The following is a 20485-nucleotide window of genomic DNA, read 5'->3' on the forward strand; positions in this document are numbered from 1 at the left end:
ATTTTGAACTTCCCTCTTTCCGCGCTGAAGGCATAAATCTCACTTGGCGGAGTTTGAGGCCAAGGACAATATTGAATAACCAGCCGCAGCAGAGTGACAGATTGATCTACCGTGAACATGATACAGATGTAACCACGCTATTCATCTTCTCACTCTGTCAGTGTATTAAGATGCAAGGTGTGTTTGCCATGCCCCAGTAAATAAGCTTTTATTGTGTCAAAGCCTCATGGGCTCATCTGAATATTTAAAATCTTTAGAGGAATACACTGATTTAGTAGGTTTGAGCATTCCCCTCAGGGTTCTAGTGCAAATTTATGAAATAAGTCAGCTTCAGCTGATCGTCATTAATCTTTCAAATGACAGGAAAAAAATATGTTGGAGGAGACAAAAGGAGAAATGTCCCACTATTTACAGTTAAATTATAATTTTCAGTTTAGAGAAAGGAGACGAATACAAATAGGGAAAAAAAAAAATCTAGCTGAAAAATCTTGATGTCATGCTTGTTTTCAGAAATGGTTAATTTTACATTCATGTTTTAAAGCAAAGCTGTTGTTTGAAACTCAATGTTCTGCACACTGGCAAAATATCAAATGAATTTTCCAGAGATGGTGGGTTGAAAGCAATACGAAAACCTCAATCCATCATCAGTGCCTTATATCTCTGAAAAACCCACATGAACTCAGGTGGATATTGATCCTGATACTTGCACATACTAAAAATCTGTGTGAGGTCAAGAAAAAATCCTCCAAGGGATCTCCTATTCCCACAATCCCCAGTTAACCTGAGCATCAGCACAAAGTGAAGCAGCTCTCAAGGTCAGAGGAGATGCCTCTACCTACATAAATCATGAGAAGAGTCATCACAAGAAAAACCCGAATGCCCATAAGCGTCACTCAGCGTGTAAGCATTGTATATATATATATTTTATTTTTATTTTTATTTTTTCTTTGCCTTACAAAGGCATCCATCAGATTTTTCTTCTGGGTTTTCTCCCTATTTTTTGTTATTCATCTGCCTTCATGTTTGTTGCAAGCTACTCAGTAAAGGTAGCTCTACAGGGTCTCATGCCCAACCCTTACTATTTTTTCATCTCTTTGTCGTTGTACTAAAACCCTTCCAAGTGAATATTCACCATGCCAAGAGGAGCGAGACAAAGCTATACGTATGTCTTGTTTGTTCTTGACAAGGGACAGCAAGTGACAACAAGCCACAATGTTTGCACCTCTTGTGATAAAAATAAGAAAAGAAAGAAACATTTGAACATGTTTAAATTTAGTACCTGTTTGTGATTTCAGCATTTATTGCTAACATTATTCAATTACGTATGAGCTTTAAATGTGATCTTACCAGTCTGAAGAACAGAACCACATCTTTTCGTATATCACAAATTAAAATTTATGTTAATAGTGTATTGCCTATTCAATGTCCAGTTTGTAGGACTAGTGCCATCTAGTGGCAACGCTGTAGATTACACCCAAGTAAATACTTGACCCTCACCCTGTCCTGTAATGGTCAACAAACCCAACAATATTTATTTTGGTGTTAAATGTACTGTTATGAAAAGTTTGTCCCTTCAAATTCAAGAACTCGCATTCCCAGCAATTTACGTCACTTTTGTGAGCTATGTTGTGCGTTAGAAAACTGTTGCTGCAGTTGATATATTAAAGCTAACACGAAGAGAGGAAGAGATGGTTTCGTGGATCGTGATATTAGTTCGAGTTGACTCAGTATCTGTTGGATTAAAACAGTTAACTCCACACTCCATTTCCAAACATCCCTACCTCCTTTTTTGTAACGACTATGTCAGGTTCATACACAAACACTTATTATACTGATTTTGGAATTTTCATAGGATTGATAGCCACCAAGAGAGTGCTTAGTAGGAAATAGGTTTTATTTTACTACCCGTATTCTGAGAATATAAAATTTAAAATGAGCTTGTAGTTCATCGCGAGGCCTGAATAAGGTCTACTCCCGATGACAAAAAACTTTCATGATCCATGCATGGTTTCTCTTCTTCATCCTGCAACCTGTTTGTACGTTGTAGTCTGAGTTTTTCACACAGGCCCATTAGCGTTTCTTTATCATGAGTCTTTGATGCACCTTTTGAGAGAAATTGCTAATTAAATAGTCAATACCTCTTGCGATGGCTGGAAATTTACTTATTATTGATCCACCCTCCACCTCTCCTGCTGTGAACCAGATGCATTTCTCTATTGATCTCACATCAGACTGTGCAGTGTACCGGCACAGTATTTTTAAATCTCGGGCTATTACGTATTGATCTAAAAAACTTTTCATTTTTTGCTCCAAAATACATGCAAGTTCGGTTTGAAGGGGAGTAATTTTCAGCTTAAAAGCAATATCAGACTTGCTGAGGCATTAATTGCTACACTCATAATGAAAAAGGTATTTGTTTTCATTATTTTAGCCCAGGTACTACTGTAATGTTCCTGTCCTCCATTAGCACAGAGGCCATTCTTGGCTTGCCCGACTCCTTATAATAAATCCTTTGCTCTGTCATTGCCAGCCTCAACATTTTATTGAAGGGGTTTGAAATGTTCCAAGTCAACAGCCACCCCAGTGTTAATTCATGCCTGATTTACATCATTTCTATATATGGCTCCGACTTCAAGGTACACCCATTGCGGTTTTGATACAGAGGTGCTTTGTTGTTAGGAAACGGGGAAAAGAGACCAAAAAACAAAAACAAAAGTCTATTTCTGTCGAACGACAACCCTCTGCAGTCTTGTGCATGTCAGAAGTTGAATTTACAAGACAAAGGCGGTGAGTGCACTGCCGACACGCTGCAACTCTCTCCTGACAGACAGATGAGGAATAAACGGCTGCAGCTCAAAGGAAAACACATTCCCTGTAAGCTGAAGTAAGGCATTTGGCAGAGTGTCCACTGTTTCTAAATGGCAGTTGGGCATCTGTCACGTTCTTCTTTCTGTAGCTGTTATCTATTGGTCATGTGTTGATTGTAGCTTTGGTTTCTGTTTTGTTCTGCTTTTCATCCCTTGACTATCTACATTCCGCCGGTCTGTGCCATTTGTTTTGCGCTTCATTTCCAACCTGCCAACCAAGTAAACAGCAGCATTTGTAAAGTCCATAGTAATATGGTTTAAAGCGCTTTTACAAAATTAATATGTTAAAGTCGCCATGAAATCAAGTTTTTATTTTATATGTCTTGCACTATATGTCACCTGTATACTGCTACACTACTATAGTCCAATAATGTGTTCTTGATATTTTTTTAGAGTTTGTCAAATCCTGGAAAACTATTTAAAAATGTTGATGACTCATCGTGCACTAAGAGGCGTATTCATTTTGTGTCTCCCTCCCTCTTCTTGTGCTTCTCCTTCAGCAGCCCTGCTGGCTTTGGCTCTCTACTTCAGCATGTATGGCCAGTGCCTACTCAAGCTTTTCAAATTAACCAATCAGAGCAGACTGGGTTTTGTCGGGAGGGGGTAACCTCCCTAGCTTTGTTCTTATAAGAAACGCATAAACAGGTAGAAACAAAGAGCACCCCACTAGCCCTTTCTCGGGGACTTTAAATTCAATCTTCAAATCTTCAAATTCATTAAGATAATTGTACTTCTTTCATCTACAATAAGCCCTTTGTCTGTACATTTTCCATACACTTATTATTCATTAAGTCAATATACTGTTGAACTGTAGAATTAAAACATAGGTTAACTTGTGTATATAAATGAAAGTCCCTCTGTATGAATATGTAATGAAGTTTTACTGATCCTCTGCCACGATTATGAATATGCATGAATCCGGGGGACTTCCACACTGTTTGGGAATTTTTCCCGGCAAAGAGTCTTGCACATCACACTGTTGCCTCACCAGGGTAGCTGACGGAGAGTCATTCTTGATGTATTCAAAAGGAAACGAGGAAAACGCACGACTCTGCGCGCGCGTCCGCCGCTTTCACTGGCATCAGTATCAGCAGGTGGGCGCACAATGAGGTGGAAACTCACAGATACAACAATTATTAAAGTGATAACAGATGTGCGGTCTTCTTTTGTCGAGCTGCCACCGTAGTGCTGAAATGGTGAAATTCTCCTCCGAACATTTCAGAAGAGTGGCTTTGTACTGAAAGTGTGCACGAAGTAAACAAACACTGGACTGTGCCACTGTCTTCACATGTGTGTCCACGTGTTTCATATCCCACAGTCATTCTGTGTCTCTCATGTGCTGGCCTGAATCATATCATCGTATTTTGCAGTGCAGACATTTCATATTATTAATATTTAAAGACTTAATGCTTTGAGGAGTTTTTATATATATATATACATATATATATTTATGGTAAATGTAAATTTTCAATGCTTAAACCACTGCAAAAGACTCACTTAATGTCCACTGTATTGATGTGAAGGAGCAAATCATCATTGATCTTTTAACACAACCATTTTAGCATAAACAGCAATTTAATCATGACATGTTATTGAAGCTGGTCATTTCATTTTCTTAAATTTGTCTTTATTTTAATCAGAATAAGTGTCAAAATGGCCATTATTTTTGGATCATTTTTAAAGGATTGTTATAAGACGTATATCAACCAATAAACTTTCCCTCAGTCCACAAAAACAAGTCCCTGCATCTTCCTTTCTCTCTCTGCATGTCTGAGTGAGAGACTGTGCCCAGGTGATGAATGACCAACGGCAGATAAAGTACACAGCAATAACCTCCAGGCAATCCGGAGCACACGCAGGTGCGGGCCAGCAAATTTATCATTCAATTGTCAGTGGATTTTATCAAGTGTGTTTTTTTCCCATGTCTTTTGATTTATTTCGCAATTTATAAAAGTCACTCTGAGTCAGCATTCGACAAGTGTCATCACAGAAAATACACTGCAAGTTTAAGCAAAGGAAAGGGGATCGAGAATTGAAAAGTGGCCCATCAGCAGGATGCGGCATTTTGAAAATTCCACAATTTAACTAATTGTGGCATTTTCAAATCTGCCCACAACAGAGGAGCATGAGTGGTGAGAGGCCAACAGTAAGCTACAACTTGAACGGACGACCTCGCTCTCTCTCCTTTCTGTGCTCAGACGAGTGGAGTGCGTGGGTTTGGGCAGCATAGTGTAGGAGGCACAAACCCTGCTGAGCCCCGTGGGCTATGAACACTCATCAGCACATGGAGAGCACTTCACTATCTTGAACAAAATATACATGCTCCCCCATTACACAAATGGGTCTACAGCAGTGGAAAAGTTGTCTCAGCAAACCGCTTGTTTATTTCTGTTCAGCAGGCTAATTGTTAATCATTTTCTTTTTAATTGTGGTGGTGGAACTGGCCTCTCAATCTACAGTGGCAGGCCTCCCAAGGCTTGCCACAGCGTTAATGTGATGTTCAGCCTCATGCGTTTTGTCTTGCAGCAGCAGCCTGTCCCCGAGCAGCCACTGAGCACAGCATGAAAGGAGCCCTTGAGGGACATTACCAGGCCAGCCTCTCGGAGGCGTAATATGTAAGCTGCTTCTCTCTGGAGGCAGGGAGCCTGGTTCTCTGTCTTGCCCAGCTCTTGCATCTCTCTCTGGGGGCTTGGCAGTGCCTATGTGGGGGTGGCAGTGATTGATGATGCCCACTCCGTTTAACACACTGTGGAAACCTAACAGCAGATGGGCATCTACAGATGTATGCTCCCCTGCAAAACTACACAAGCACAGGTCTTATGGAAGTTAGCTTTCCCACAGTATGTCAGTGTGCTGTTTTGCTAGAGATCATATTGACGTTTTCCTGCATTTGGATCACCCGACTGAACATGTGTCATCCAATATGGCACATGCCAGGAGAAGGATAATTAATGATTCAAAGTACTAGATTACTCTTGAAAGCATGAAGACATGGAGGTTGTTTAAATATTATTCGGCAATGAGAATTCCTCTCCCCACATTTTAATGCATTAAGTATAAATATAAGTAGAATATGTATTTCTAGCATGAGTTTCGTGCATGCATGAATATTTTTACTTTGCAGTTATTTGATCATTATAGCTCCCCACTTCCCCCATTTCCTCCCGCCGTTAGATTTGACGTATTAATCTTATCAACTTTACAAGAGTGCAGATGTGAATAACCTAAACATTCTGAAGTTATTTCCATGCAAACGAGAGAAGAGGGTAGGAGGAAGTTATTTGTCGGTCTGGTGAAGTGGGAGGAAGTTCCATTTAATTGGATTTTGATGTGCCCTGTTGTCATGGCACCCAGATCCCAACCTTACACATGAACTTATGTGTGAGTGTGTGTGTTTATGTATGTAAGACAGAATAAGAGCAAGTGAAAGACAAGCCGGAAGAACAGTGGGGACAGGAAGATAGACAGGGGAACAAAACAGGAAATAATTATCCAACCCATGTAGTGAGCTTGTGTAAGGAGCTTTTAGTGATGAAGGTATACGCAGTGATTGTGACTGAGAGAAAAAAATGGGTCTGGCTATTTGTCACAATGGGCTCAGGCTACAGCTGGTTAAGTGGCCACGGATCCCTCCACCAGTGGCAAGTGAAATCGCAGCCAAGAAGTTTAGTGCATGTGTAATGAAGGCACACAAAGTCCATCTGCATCTCAGTCTGCTTTCACGCTTTGATGTGGCATGTGTTCTATCTCGATTTATCTCCAAAGGCGACTCCATCAAACCTCAGATTTGCAAGACACCCCATTAGTCTGTGGTGGATATGAAACGCGAACACCACGATCACAAGGATAGGCAGCAGTTTAAAAAAAAAAAAAAAAGAAGCATACGGGTAAGGACAATAATGATATAATAACTAGTCAATATTCAGAGATATCTAGTTGGTTGCATGCTACTTGCACTGGGCGATCAAAATTACTTAATGCCATTTACTGATAGGTTCAAAATCAGAAAAGTAAAATATTGATCCTATTGTCTGTGTCCATGCAACTCTTCTCACTGATATCTTTGTTCTGGTTGTTGTGATTGTGAGTGTGACAGCCACCCCCTTCAATGCATCATATAACTACATGAAAAAGTAATTCATCTCAACCTGGAGAACAAATGGGCATACGTGTGTACTTTCAACGGCATGGATTTATTAAGTACTCATGTACTGGATTTTTTTTCTCAAAACAGCAGTTTCAAATGTCTGCTAAGATTGTGAAACATTTCCCACCTAATAACACTGAGCTGGGTTTCTAAAACTGAAACAATCTATTATTCACTCCTCATTTGGCTCTGTTTTGGTCTCCACCAACTTTCTGACAACATAATAATACTGTTTGTTCTCTGGCGTTGGTGGAGATTTATGAGAACTTTTCCTCTGGGGTTGAGGAGAATTACAGACGTTAGTGAGCCCCACAACCACAACAATCATTAAAAGATGTTGAAACTGATGAACTATGTTACTGTGAGAGCCTCCTGTAACATTGTACGGATTTGTTTTACCTGTTATCAATACAAAGACATTGGCTCGTGCAGCATTACAGGAAAATCCACAGAAAATATTTGCCAAAACGAAACTACCGCTTCTACCTTAGACTGTGTATTTGTGTATTCCCAGCAAGCTTAACAAACCAGACAGGATCACTTAAGTTAATGGAGCAGTAAGCTCAAAGTGTGAGGTGAACAACTATCATCCCCGGGAAAACACCGTACCATAAGTAACTGATTCACTCCACAAACCCTGTGTTGAGTTAATTGCTGATCCCGAGTCATTAGTCTATAAATCCGACCAGTTGCCAAGGATGTTAAGAGCGACATAAGGCAAGATTAGCCATCCATCCTCAGAAGTACCAAACTGAGTCACGGTTGAATGTGAATGTAAACACTAATATTGACAAAGGGAGCTCTTGTAGCTTAACTGTGCACAAGGGAGCTCTAGCTACTCCAGTCAAATACACGGCCGCGCAGACAGACACTTCTTTTGACGATGCTACACATCAAAAAGACCCTTTTGTCAGTTTTAGGTTTTAAATCTTAGCAGGGCACATAATTACATTAGAGAAGCATGCCTGTCTGTATGTAGGAGGTACAGTAGCAATGGCAAATTGAGTCTCATGGCACCAAATAACGGACTGTTCACGGCGATGGCTTCTTGTCATTCATTCTATATCACTGCATGTGGCTGGCAGATATCAAAAATAGATAAGGCAGCACCTCAGCGTTGCACGTGAGCACTTAGATCCCACGACAGTGCTGACGAGAATCTGGAGCATCCAAATTTAGTTGAACAAAATCCAGGGTTAATCACCCAGGATACAGCACAGACACTCCAACATCTGCTAGAGAAGAGCGAGAGCACACAGGCTTCCATGGAAAATTCATTTTATCCTCAAATAAATAGTGGAAGAAAGAGTAACTACTTTGCAGGTGGAAACGAAATTTCAAGTCTTATTTTCGTTGCCTAAAAAGGCACAATGGTGTTGTCCACAACGCTGCCTGCCTCAGAACAGCAAATAAAAAAATCTTACTTCTTATTCCTTACTGGCTGGGCTCTTATTAATTATTTGCTTCAGAGAAATTAATCACTGTACATACAAAATTTTAATTGTAATTGGTGCTGAGCAAAATCCCCTTTCAAAGGTAGGCAGCTGAGCACACACATACATGAGAGCGGCTCTGCTTTATTAAGGTAAGCTGTGCAAATGTTGTAGATATTAACCCACGTCATCTGAAGGATTATTGCCGGCCAAGTGGGCTCAAGTGGTTCATAAAAATCTCAAATATTTGGGTTAGAAATCTGTGAAGCACGGACAAGATATGTTTTTGCAAGGTCACAGCTCTGTAGCTAACCCTGTACTACAAAAAAGGCTTTGTTCCGTCTCTGGAGATCTGGGGTTTCTACACTAAGTGAGTGTGCAGCTTTATTCACTTCTATGATAACAGGATAACAGTTTCTTGAAAGTGCAGTTCTCTAATGAGGAGTTTTCCTGACTGCTAAACTGTGAGCAAGATCTTTTGGCGTGATGCCTGTTAAGCTCTTGCTAATTGCTGGGGAGGAGGGTTACCCTGAAAACACTCTTCAACTCACTTCACATTAACCAATACGGAGAAGTGGAGAGAGAGGGGAACAGACTTGACTTCCAAAAAACTTGTGATAGAATCCTATGGGAAGATCCGTGCCCATTCATCTTTAATGTATCTCAACTTGTGCTCCAAGGCTCTGAGGAATGACAATGGAGAACAGACAGAACGGCAGAAGAATGGGAAAAGGAAAGAGAGAATTTGGAAGGAGAGAAAAGAGGACGAGGGGGCAGCTTACTGGGGAATAGGAGTACACTGTGAATGATTGATGAGCAGGCATGGCTGTTGGGTGCGTTCGCCAAGCAATAAAAATGGACTAATCCATCCTTTTCACTCCCCGAGGATCATATCACCATTGCCTTCACTGAGGATCTGACAAACTTTTCAGTCTGTTCACTGACCAGTTTTCAAGAAGCAAAAACGCCAAATGGTACCCAGCCCGCTGGAGTCTCCGCATCAGCTCCCTTTTTCAGTTTCATTTTTTTTTCATTTCCATCATCCTCTCCCTTGCCCCTGCTCTCTGTCTGTCCATCTGTCTTTTTGTCTTTCTATATACCTGTCCATCTGACTGTTGTTTGGTTAATTTGCCTGGATCAATCTGGTCTCCCCCGAATGTCCACACTCATCTCCTGTGTCATTTCCCCCTTGACCATCCACTCTCAACAGTGTAATTTTCCTTCCAAACTCACCTTCATTCATGCTGCATCCTGATTACCCTTTTATCCCTCTTGCTACTTTTTTTCCCCCAGCAGCTGCTGGTCGTTTTTGCTAAACACAGAGTGACCCCTGTTGGTGGAGAAAATTCTTACAGGCAGTAATGGCACATCACACTTTCTCTTCTCTGGGGGACATCAACCGTGAAATCAGCCTGGCATTGGCTACAGCGCGACAGACCCTCCGTCTTGGGGCCATACTTGCCCCCTGCACCCTCTCTTCACTTGGGAAGTAGCACCAGTCAGTAGGTGGGGGTAGTGTCCTTGCCTCATATGTCTCCACAGTTTCCACCTCCATTTCTTTAAAAACTGTGATGCAACCGACCAAGTCATTAAAAGGCTCTAAATCTTGTGCCTTTTGCCCTATATGATACAACACAGAGTACTGTTTTCCTGGACAGATATATAACGTGATCTGTATTATTATTGCAACATCATGGTTGGGGTTTATGGGATCTCCTTTGGATCAAATGTTTATAATACCCATTTCACGACACAAACCGTATGATGATTAACATTAAATTAACAATCTGTATTCTTTGTTATATGATACATTTTTAACATTACCTGGTCTTAGATAAATTGCATTTTAAAATCTTGAAAACAAAAGCATTTGTTTTTGCACAATGTCCATTTTCAGTTAGATATTAATGGATTATTCGTGATACATGACAAGTGCGCAGCATTTGCAGAATTTAGCTGTGCTGTACATACTGTTCTTGTGATGTATTGAGGTAAAAAGTGCATTATTTTCCTAAGTGTTAAGCAGCATTACATTTACAGAATGACAAAATCAATATTTTTATTAACAAAGTGAGCTCCACATTCTCATCTAGTGTGGTCCATTTACTTGATTCAAATAAAGCATATACATATGCTCAGGAAAAAAATAAAAAAATGTTATGCTTGGCTGAAAAGGTTGATGCAACACTGAGATTAAAATGTGACAAAGTGCAATTGCAAAAGTCCTTGCAAATAAATCTTGATGTATGCAAAACGCGTGCCTTTAAAAATCCACTTGTTCCGGCTACTCGGCTGAAGAGAGGAAACATAGTGGCACATAGTGGAACATAGTGTTCCTTAAATAAATACATGACACAGACTCAATTGCCCCATTATCCCCACCTTATAGTGCACATCATTTTCTTTAGTTTGAGGTCTGACTGGAGCATCTCCTTTTCTGCAACAGTATGAGAGCGCCTGAATACAGAATTAGAGCCCTGGATTTCGGTGTATCTCCTTGCAGTGTAAATAATCCACCTTGCACACAGGTTCTCCGTGTCATCAGGTGTTTTCACAGCGGTTTTCCAGCCATGACTGTCAGGACATGAAGTATTTTGTCTACTCCAGTCTGTTTTGTCCTAGAGTACAGTATCCCTTTTGTATTTTTTTGTCCAGTTTTCGAGCATGGCGTTTATGTTGACAAACAGAATTAAGCAGATTATTTTTGGTAACACCGCTAACTCTCTCATCCGCTCAGAGAAACAGTAGCTTCCAGACAAAGTTTGTATCATTGTATTGTGAGAAGTGAGAACAGAGAGAAGTGAATCATCTTGAATTTGCTAAAACGCTTAAGTTGTGACACAGGCAGTGGAGATTCCCTTTGAAATGTGGAGTGCAGTGTGCTGAGTTGTCTTCAGTAAGTGAAGTGTAATCAGGTTTCGTCACAGAAGAATGTCCTGAGTTTGCCTTCAAAGTTAACCTATTTAGGACTGGGAAGAATGAATGAGTATGCAAATCAGTACAAACACTGCTTCTTTATCACTGACTAAAAAAGTAATGACAGGGCTGATTTTGTTACGAGGGTTCAGCTTGAGGAGTAAACTGGATGTAACAGTCCTAGTGTTATGGAAGGAATTACTCAAATATAGCTAAAGCTACGCAAGGGAATGCAAAACATGTTTCACATAAAGGCCATTCATTCAAAAGAAATATAACACCTACAGGTTTTTTAGTTGTCACGTTACACCTGATTTCCCAGCCACCAGTCACATTCTGCTCGGACAACATATTTGGTCACCAGATGTGACTGGCCCTTTTCACGCTCTCTATGATCCCAAATGATTTATTTCAAATTTCATTTGATGAGACTGACCCTTTGCCCCAGCTGCAGGGACTGACTCATCACTGTCAACCGTGAGATTTTGATCTAGGGAGATCCAAGTGATTAAAAGTTAATTGTTGAAATGTGTCAAGGTGGCTTGTTTAATTACAGCGAACGAGGCATTCATTTGGGCTCGACTTAAAATAGCGCGGCAGGTAACTAACACTCTGAGGCTCGCCTGTGTGAATGCAGCACTGCTTTATTTACTTTGCAGAAGTCACGGCGATAACCCCTGGGGAAGATAATTAAGGTGGAATCAACATTTCATTCTGTACGTGATGAGCATATCAAGACAATTACGCTCTTTGAAAAAGGGAAAGGGAGCTTGAAGCGGGAAAAATGCTGATAACCAATGCGAGGCCGGTTTAAATTGTGAGGTATAACAGACAGTTTTGAGTATTCAGATGCGGCTTATCCCCAGGCTGCCGCTTACATGCGATAATTAGGTCCAGCGCAGTAGCTGAAGGAGGTAGCTGGTGGAGTGGGAGTGCACGGATTCAATCAGCCTGTATATTTTACCGTATTGTTAAGCACTTGAGCTATTCCCCGGTCTTGTCGCTGGGGAACTAACAGAATGCTTTACCCATCTCTTTTAGATTCGTCAGGCACATATTCATTGCCACTGATTTATATGTCAGGTCATAGTGCTCCATTGGCATTAATGTATTCCATCATTTCCACTGTATTCGAGAAGAAGAGGAACTATGAAGTGATTCCCTGCCTCCTGCAAAGTTTGAACTGGGTCATGGTAAAGACCCCGCAGGGCATTTCTCTTTGCATAAGTATTTCTTTCATGTCATTCCAGTTACACGGCAGATACTCAAGCTCAAGTTCGGTTTCATGTAAACTAGTTGTCCTTTTGAAAAGAAACGTGGATATTTGTCGAGAAGGACATACAGTGTCACTTAAGCTTAAGCTATTGTGTGCATTATTTTCTTTTCCATTCAGTAGCTGTTGCCTGTGCTTCATTTATAATTTACATTTAATATTTTGAGTATCAGTTATTCATATTGATATATTGTTTACTTTTTTATATAATGGTTATAAAAAATCTGAAAATGCCCTGCCCCCTTTTTGGATAAAAGCCACCGCTGTGATTTGACTGGCAGTAAAGTCAAATTCTGATTTCTTTGCAAACCCTGTGAACGCAAACCAAACCTGAGTTAAATGCAACCTTGTAACAATATTGTATAAACTACTCTCTCCATTGGAACAAAAATTTGGTATGAAAGCACCCTGTGCAACAGTGTGCATCATTGAATACTATAAGTTAGTAGTCCTTTCAGCCGACCTCCATCAAAGTCAAACAACACTACCCAGTTCCCCAGTGTCATATCTACACATACACCGATCAGGCATAACATTATGACCACCTTTCTAATATTGTGCATGCCTTCAAAACAGATGTGACTCATCAGAGATTGGACATGGGCCTTCTGAGGGTGTCCTGTGGTGTCTGGCAACAGAATGTTGTTAGTGGGGGCCTTTGGGTCCTATGGGTTGAGGGGAGGGGCCTCTGTGGATCATCCCACAGATACTTGATCAGTTTGGGATCTAGTGAATTTGGAGGCCAGGTCAACACCTTGTGCTGTTCTTCATGTTTTCTGAGTTATTTCTAAAGCGTTTTTATGTGTGTCTCTGTGTCAAGCTGCATCCTGCTGGGGATGGCTGCTGCCATCAAGGAGTGTCATTGCTATGGGGTGGGCTTGCCTGGTCTGGTCTAGGTGGGTGGTACATGTCTAAGTAACATCCACATGAATGCCAGGTCCAAAAGTTTCCCAGCAGAACATTGTATTGTCACAAGATGGTCAACGTTATTTACTTCTCCTGTCAGTGGTTTTAATGTTATGCCTGATCAGTGCACATCTACCTTAGTGAATCTCCTGGTTATAGATTTCTGAAAATGTAGTTTTATATTGATGTACAGTATATTACTGTAAATTCATGCATTGCTTTAACATGTTAAATGTGGATTTAGCAACTAACTACAACGCTGGTGATGTAGGCCAGAACATAATCCCATAATACCATTTCCATTGCATCTGTTGATGGTCTGGAACCACAGATCTCTTCCTTGACTACCTTTCACTCTTTTCACAATTTTCCATAATTGTTGTTTGGCGTTGAAATAGCTCAGCTTTTACTCGTGGTGAACCTATTTATTTTTTATTTTTTCAGTTTGACGCCTGCACTTTTACAGCCCCTTCCCCCCCCCAAAACAACCTAAAACAGAGAAAGTAGTAAAAAGTGTGATTCTGGAGAGGTGAGAACAAAATGAATTTGGCACTGCAGCTCTATAAAATATTTTGTGCTTAACGCAGTGAAGAGGCCAGGGAATTCATTGTGTTGTCTGTACTTAGCGCTCTCGTAGCCCTTTCTCTTTTTTCCCTTCTGACTCCCACTGCCCACAGTCCAAAGACATGCATGTTAGGTTAATTGGTGATTGGCTGCTGATGTACGTACATGTGAGTGTGAGCTGTGTGTTAGCCCTGTAATGGAATGGCAACCTGTCCTCTCACCCAGTGCCAGTTGGAATAGGCACCAGCTCCCCACGACCAGATAAGCCGATATAGATAATGGACGGATTTCAGTAATCATAATAAACCCCGTGCTTGCAACACATGCATAGGAATGAGATATTTTTCTGCAATTTTCAAGTGATAATAATCTCTTAAATCATAAATCACTTCCGTGAAACCTGCTGGCTTAGAGAGGATGGGTGTGTCTTCAGGCGTTTCGGAAAGAAAATTAAGTTGCCTGTGTTCTGTGGTGTTGTATGTGAACATCGAATTATACAAATGGTCAAAGGGTTGCCTGCATGTGCAGTATGTTCACCTCAGCACACGTTTGTGGAATTATTACTATATATTGGTTTGTACTCATTGTGTATCACGGCACCCTCAGGAAGGCATATGTGTTCGTAGAAAAAGCTGTATTATTTAATACATTCACTCATAATTATTAATGGTTATGCATTTTTAATGATTCGCTTGAATGCCTTGAATTGGATTTTTTCTTATATATATGTCACACCTTCCTTTAGCATTAGTGTTTGTTAGCTCCCCTTTTTTTCTTGATTCAAAAATGGATGGCAATGCTCCTAAACTCACTTTTCTTTTGATTCATAGTTTAAAAGGGGCAGGAAATGATAAATCGCATCATAAAAATGGGATCCACCATAAACAAGATATTTTGCATGTTTAACTGGCATTAAAACACCAACACATACCCACGCACACGCATATACACACTCTGTATAATTGCAAAACTAAATTATGGCTGCCATGGGGAAATATGAATTATTTTATGTGTGCTGTACTCATTTCACGCCCGACGGACTCTCACCTTTAACCAGGAGGTGCATGTCTTTCGATGCAGTTTCAGGCATGGGTATTCTAATAAAAGAATAATGGAAGCATTCTCCCTTTTTAATTGGACATTGTTTAGAATGACATATCAATCCCGCTGCAGAGATGCCCTTTCCATGTATGCTGTAATTGAACCAGTCCCACTATACAGGAGATTGAGACCGTTTGTGGTGAATGTGGATCGCCCGCATGGTTGCTTATTGTCGACACTGCTTTGCTGAGTGTTGTATCATCATTTCAATTTGTTTTTTATGTTTTCTCACTAAAATCTTAATGTTCATATGATATACCGTCTGTCCCCTGGGTAATAGATTCTTTGTGCTTTGCAATCCCCTTTTATTGTTATTATTGATATCAGCGGTCCTATCATTATTGGCAATTCATCCGCATTCATGGTATTTGTTTTCTACAGTCCAAAAGCTCAGATTTCCATTAGCATTTTTGCAATTATCCCGAAATTCCATTAAAGTTCTTGGCAACGAAATGACAAGAAATGATCACCCTATTAAGCCCCGCAGCTAAAAATATAACAGTGTGCAGTTGTTTTGTATGGTAATAATTTTCATTAGAGAAAAAAAAAATACAGTGAATTACTACCTGTGTTTAACCACTCCAAATTCCATTTTAGGTATTCATGGCATGAGGCTGACAAGCAGACTGAAGCCGAGCAAATAAAAACTGGCAGCCGCCGCATGAATGGCTGCATGTTTGGGTCATGATAAGGAAGAATTACATTTTTACACATCACTGAGGAGAGGAAAACAAAGCCTGTGTGGGGTTAAAAGCTCTGTAAACTGTTGGAAAATAACCCAGTGGGAAAAAAAAATATGAGGCATCGTTCTCTCTTAGTGGTTTAAGCCTATTCCTCAGTGGAAGATGTAAGTGATTTAGAGCTCATCAGAATCACACAATATGGCCCCCAAAGCCCACATGGTAAAATAATAGTTGTAGCAATTGCATTGGGTTGAGGTGGTAAGGTACTAGATCAGTCTTTTGTAGGTGTTTCTAATGGAACTATTACTGTGTCAGTTGTCATATCAGAAGAACACCATTAAGCATTACAATAGGGATAATGTGTTCTCATTAAACACAACTCCCAGATTCTCCATCATTGTTTATGATCAAATCCCACACTTTAAGCCCTATTCTGGCTTCCTTTATGTTTACCAACGCGTCCGTGCAGGTCTGACTACCTTGAACTCCTCGGCACCGACTTGTGTTTCACACCTTCAGATTGCGTGTATTGCAGGAAATCAAACTGGGAATCTAGTCACAGAATGCCAAAATCACGGTTTCCTCAGACGCTCGGACCAAATGGTACTTTTTTTTTTGGACGGCAGTAGGGTAGGTTACATTAATGAGGTTCACGTGTGAAAATAATAATAACACCTTTATTTTTATAGCACCTTTGCAAGCCAAAACGCTTCACAAAGCATGATAAAACAATTAGTTGCATGGATTTTATTTATTTTATTTGAAGACAGAGACATTATACAGTGCATTGTTTGTTCTCTTTGAAGTATTTGTACTTATTGTTTGCTTTTCCATGTTGGAACATGAAGTACATTTCAGCGTGTAGTGGGGCCAGGGATTGAAATACCAACCCTGTGCTCAGTGGACCCCTCAAAATCTGAATCTTGACTATTCTGAGTCTTTATAGACCAGACACAATAACAATCAAACTGATGATGAGAATCATCTTTAGCCGCAAAACTCAGAGATGCAGATTTAGTTCCGTTAGACAGGACAAAAGAGGGGCACATGGCCTCCTGAACGTTATACCAGCCAGTTGGCAGCTTGGCACCTGACAGCCCACTCCCACTGGGTGAGAATCAGAAATCTAACAGCTAATGGCAACAGTCGCCCCATGGTAGCCCTACTGACGGCAAACTAATGCCCACACATACAGAGCGGAGCACAAGAGCTGTCAACACCCCACCATGACCCTGTGGGTATAAACTGGCCAAAAAGAAGAGAAGGAAAAATCACCTCCAGTTGAAACTGATGACTGTTATTTCTCTTCCAACACCTCTTAAACACACTTTAGCCTTTTACCACAAAGACTGGGTTATTTTTTTAGCGTTTGCCCTGCAATAATCAGTCATATTTCTGACTGCATGGCAGCATGCTGGATGGATCTGGGAAGGAATATATTATCAGCAGGTCTGTAGATGTAATTCAAGCATTTACTTGTTGAAGTCAAATGTAGACGTGCAAGAGAATTTAGAGCAAGCCCAGATCTGATGCATGAAAAATCAAAGAAAAACCCAAGTGCTGAGCCAACAAATGAACTTCCACGAGACCTACATAATTCCTATGAGTCTCTGAAGCACTACAGCGGGGAAGAACCTCCAAAGATTTTCCCTCGTTTGATGCTGAGAAGATGGTAGTATAAAGTGCTGTCAGACACTGACCAAAATCTCCCATAAATGTTCTGCTGAGATTTAATGTAATAGCAAAAGTCATAGAATAAGCAGTTTCTAAAGACACCATTCCCTGATCTCTGCAGTTTCTGGGAACACCTAACCTTCTTGTTTTGTTTTTTTTTGTTTTTCTTTGCACATTTAATTAAGTCTGTGCAGTGCACAACAGTTAGAAACATATTCTTGAAATCTTGAATCTTTCTGTGAAATTTAAGGTTCCCCAGATATTTAAATCTTGTCTGTGATTAATTCTTTCAGGCCACAACACAGCAGTGCACCCACATTTAGTTTTTCCTAAGTAAAAGTAGGACAGCTTAATGTCTGATTATTCATTATCCCGTAATGACTTTACAACTTAGTGATTTCTTTTTTTACATTTTTAAGCCATGTTGCTTCCACTTGAAATTCTAATCTGTATTGTATAGGACATTTCTGTTGTGAGACTGTCAGATTTTCTCCAGTAACAATACATATTTTTAAGAGTAGCTGTTTGGGAAAGGGGTTAAAGTGGGAGGATTAAAGTAAAAAATCTCAGCCTCCACTTTGTTTTTGATCATTGCTTAAAAAACATATTTCTTTGTCTGCCTCCCAACATAACTTTCTGTTACATAAGGGATCATTTCAGAAACAACAAAACCTCATCTCATTCTATAACATGAGAGGAAAAGCAAATAAAAACTGGCCAAAAAAAAAGTTAAAAAAAAAAAAAAAAGCAAGAAAAATTACACCCAGTTGAAACTGATGACTGTTATTTCTTTTCCAGGGCTTCTTAAACTGACTTCGGCCTTTTACCACTGAGGATGGATTTTCCTTTTCAGTGTTTGTCTTGCACTAATCAGTCATACTTACCAGACAGGCTGAGTCACATGAAACCATGCAGTTAGTATGGATTCCAGTCTATGGATTTAAGTATTAAAGTCACCATCTCTCAGCTGCTGCTTTGTTTTTGATCATTACTTAAAAATTACTATTACATACATAACTTTTTTAAACAACACAAATTATGTGTATCATTACACCGTATATCATGAGAAGAAATTAAATTTAAAAGGGGTTTCAAAGATATATACGGGTACTATTCTTATTATTAATGACAAAGCAACAAAAGCCTACATCAGCAATCTCTGCAGGCTGTTAACAGTCAAGCACTGAAGGACTGAAGAGCTATACTCTCTGAGGTGAGCGCTATCTCCAGCCCTCAGCTCTCCCACCAAGCCAAATCAAGTTTGTGTTATCGGTATACAGCTTATACCACAATACTGAGCGTCGTCAGCAAGAACAGGAGCCCCGAGGTGAACGAACATCAAAGTAATCAACCAGTCAATGCAAGAAGTGAGAGCAGCTGTCACACTATGAAACGATGTTACCTTTTTTTATTCAGCACAAAAGATTTTTTTCTCTCCTTATAAAATCTCTACAAACACTGTCAGGCTATTTATTTTTTTCTCTGACACCGTGATAAACCAAACATGATGCACTCTGATATATTTTTTTATGCTTAGCGCCTGCAAACCGTAGCCTACTAGATTGATAAACACTGGTTCAAGTACAAAAAAAGTTGAAGGCTGAGACTGAGAAACAAGCAGCACCGTGCAGGCAATACTCAGAGCAAACAGGCATCAGCTTAATCCATCTTGAGCACACGGCAGAGCACACACGGCGGAGTGTGAGACCGTTCCGATTTTTTAATCTTGGTGCAGTTATTTTTCAGCGTTGCTCCACAGTGAGGAGTTTCTGCGACTGAATCCCCACAATATGAGCGAAGCACTTCAGCAGAAACTCCAGGTTCTCTCCCCGAGATCCCACCAGAGAGTGCATTAATCATCACACTCTCCCCTCCTAAGTGAAGACAGAGAGCAACAGCTGGGGGAAAGGAGCTCGGCTTTAAACAGTACAGACTGCAGGAGGTTCAGCCATCACTTCTTGTTGTGGATTCTGACATCAATAGTAATGAATACCTTGGAGCGCTGCCTGACTGCCTGAGCACGAATTGCTGTAACACATGAGGCCGTGCACTGGATGGAGTTTTTGTTTGTGTGTCTTTGTGGTGCCCACGACTGCGGGTCTGTGTGTGACCGTGTGTGCTCAATGCACCCCCTTGTGCGCGTGCATCCACATGTGTAGGTGTCGCTGTGTGTGCCTGTTTGTTGGGGCACATATGGGTGATATGCAGAGGTACAGGTAGGGATGAAATGACCTGCGCTGACAGGAACAATTAATCAGAACATTGTTGCTGCTCTTGGACGAGGCCTCATGCTGAGTTTACACCTGCAAGGGCTTGTGCGTCACTGGGATCCAGTGCACTTTCACACAGTGATCTTTAAATGATCTATGGCCGGCTGGACCACATTTAGCTCAAGCAGAGAAGGAAGTGTTTGCATGGTTGTAGGACAGTTAAAGCACACTTCCCTCTGTTTTCCCTTTACACAAAGGTATCTGCATGGCCAGATACATGCTGTACTAGATGATACTTGTAATTTAAACCTGCATTAACAGACTTTTCCCACTTGGAGGCAGTGGAAACAAGCTATACAGACAACTCACCCTACATACCTAGGATTGATATAAAGATTTTAGTGCTGGCATACAAATCACAGAATATCTCATCATTCTCTCATGTCCACGCATCCCATTAAAATCACTCAGATCCACTGATCACTTGCTTCTGGTTGTCCCCAGGGAGACAGTGCTTCTGCAATGCATCCCCCGAAAGTGTAGAGCAGTTTGCCACAGTGCATTAGGCTGGCCCAGACATTGCCTGTTCTTAAATCCCACGTTAAAACTCATTTTTATTGTTTTGTGATTAATTTTGTGGAAGGCTTTTTTATTATTATTGTGTTTTAAATTAGGTCCTTTATTTGCTTTAGTTTTTTATGATTTTGCAAA

The sequence above is a fragment of the Chelon labrosus genome (assembly GCF_963514085.1).
Source record: "Chelon labrosus genome assembly, chromosome: 12".
NCBI classification, from domain to species: domain Eukaryota; kingdom Metazoa; phylum Chordata; class Actinopteri; order Mugiliformes; family Mugilidae; genus Chelon; species Chelon labrosus.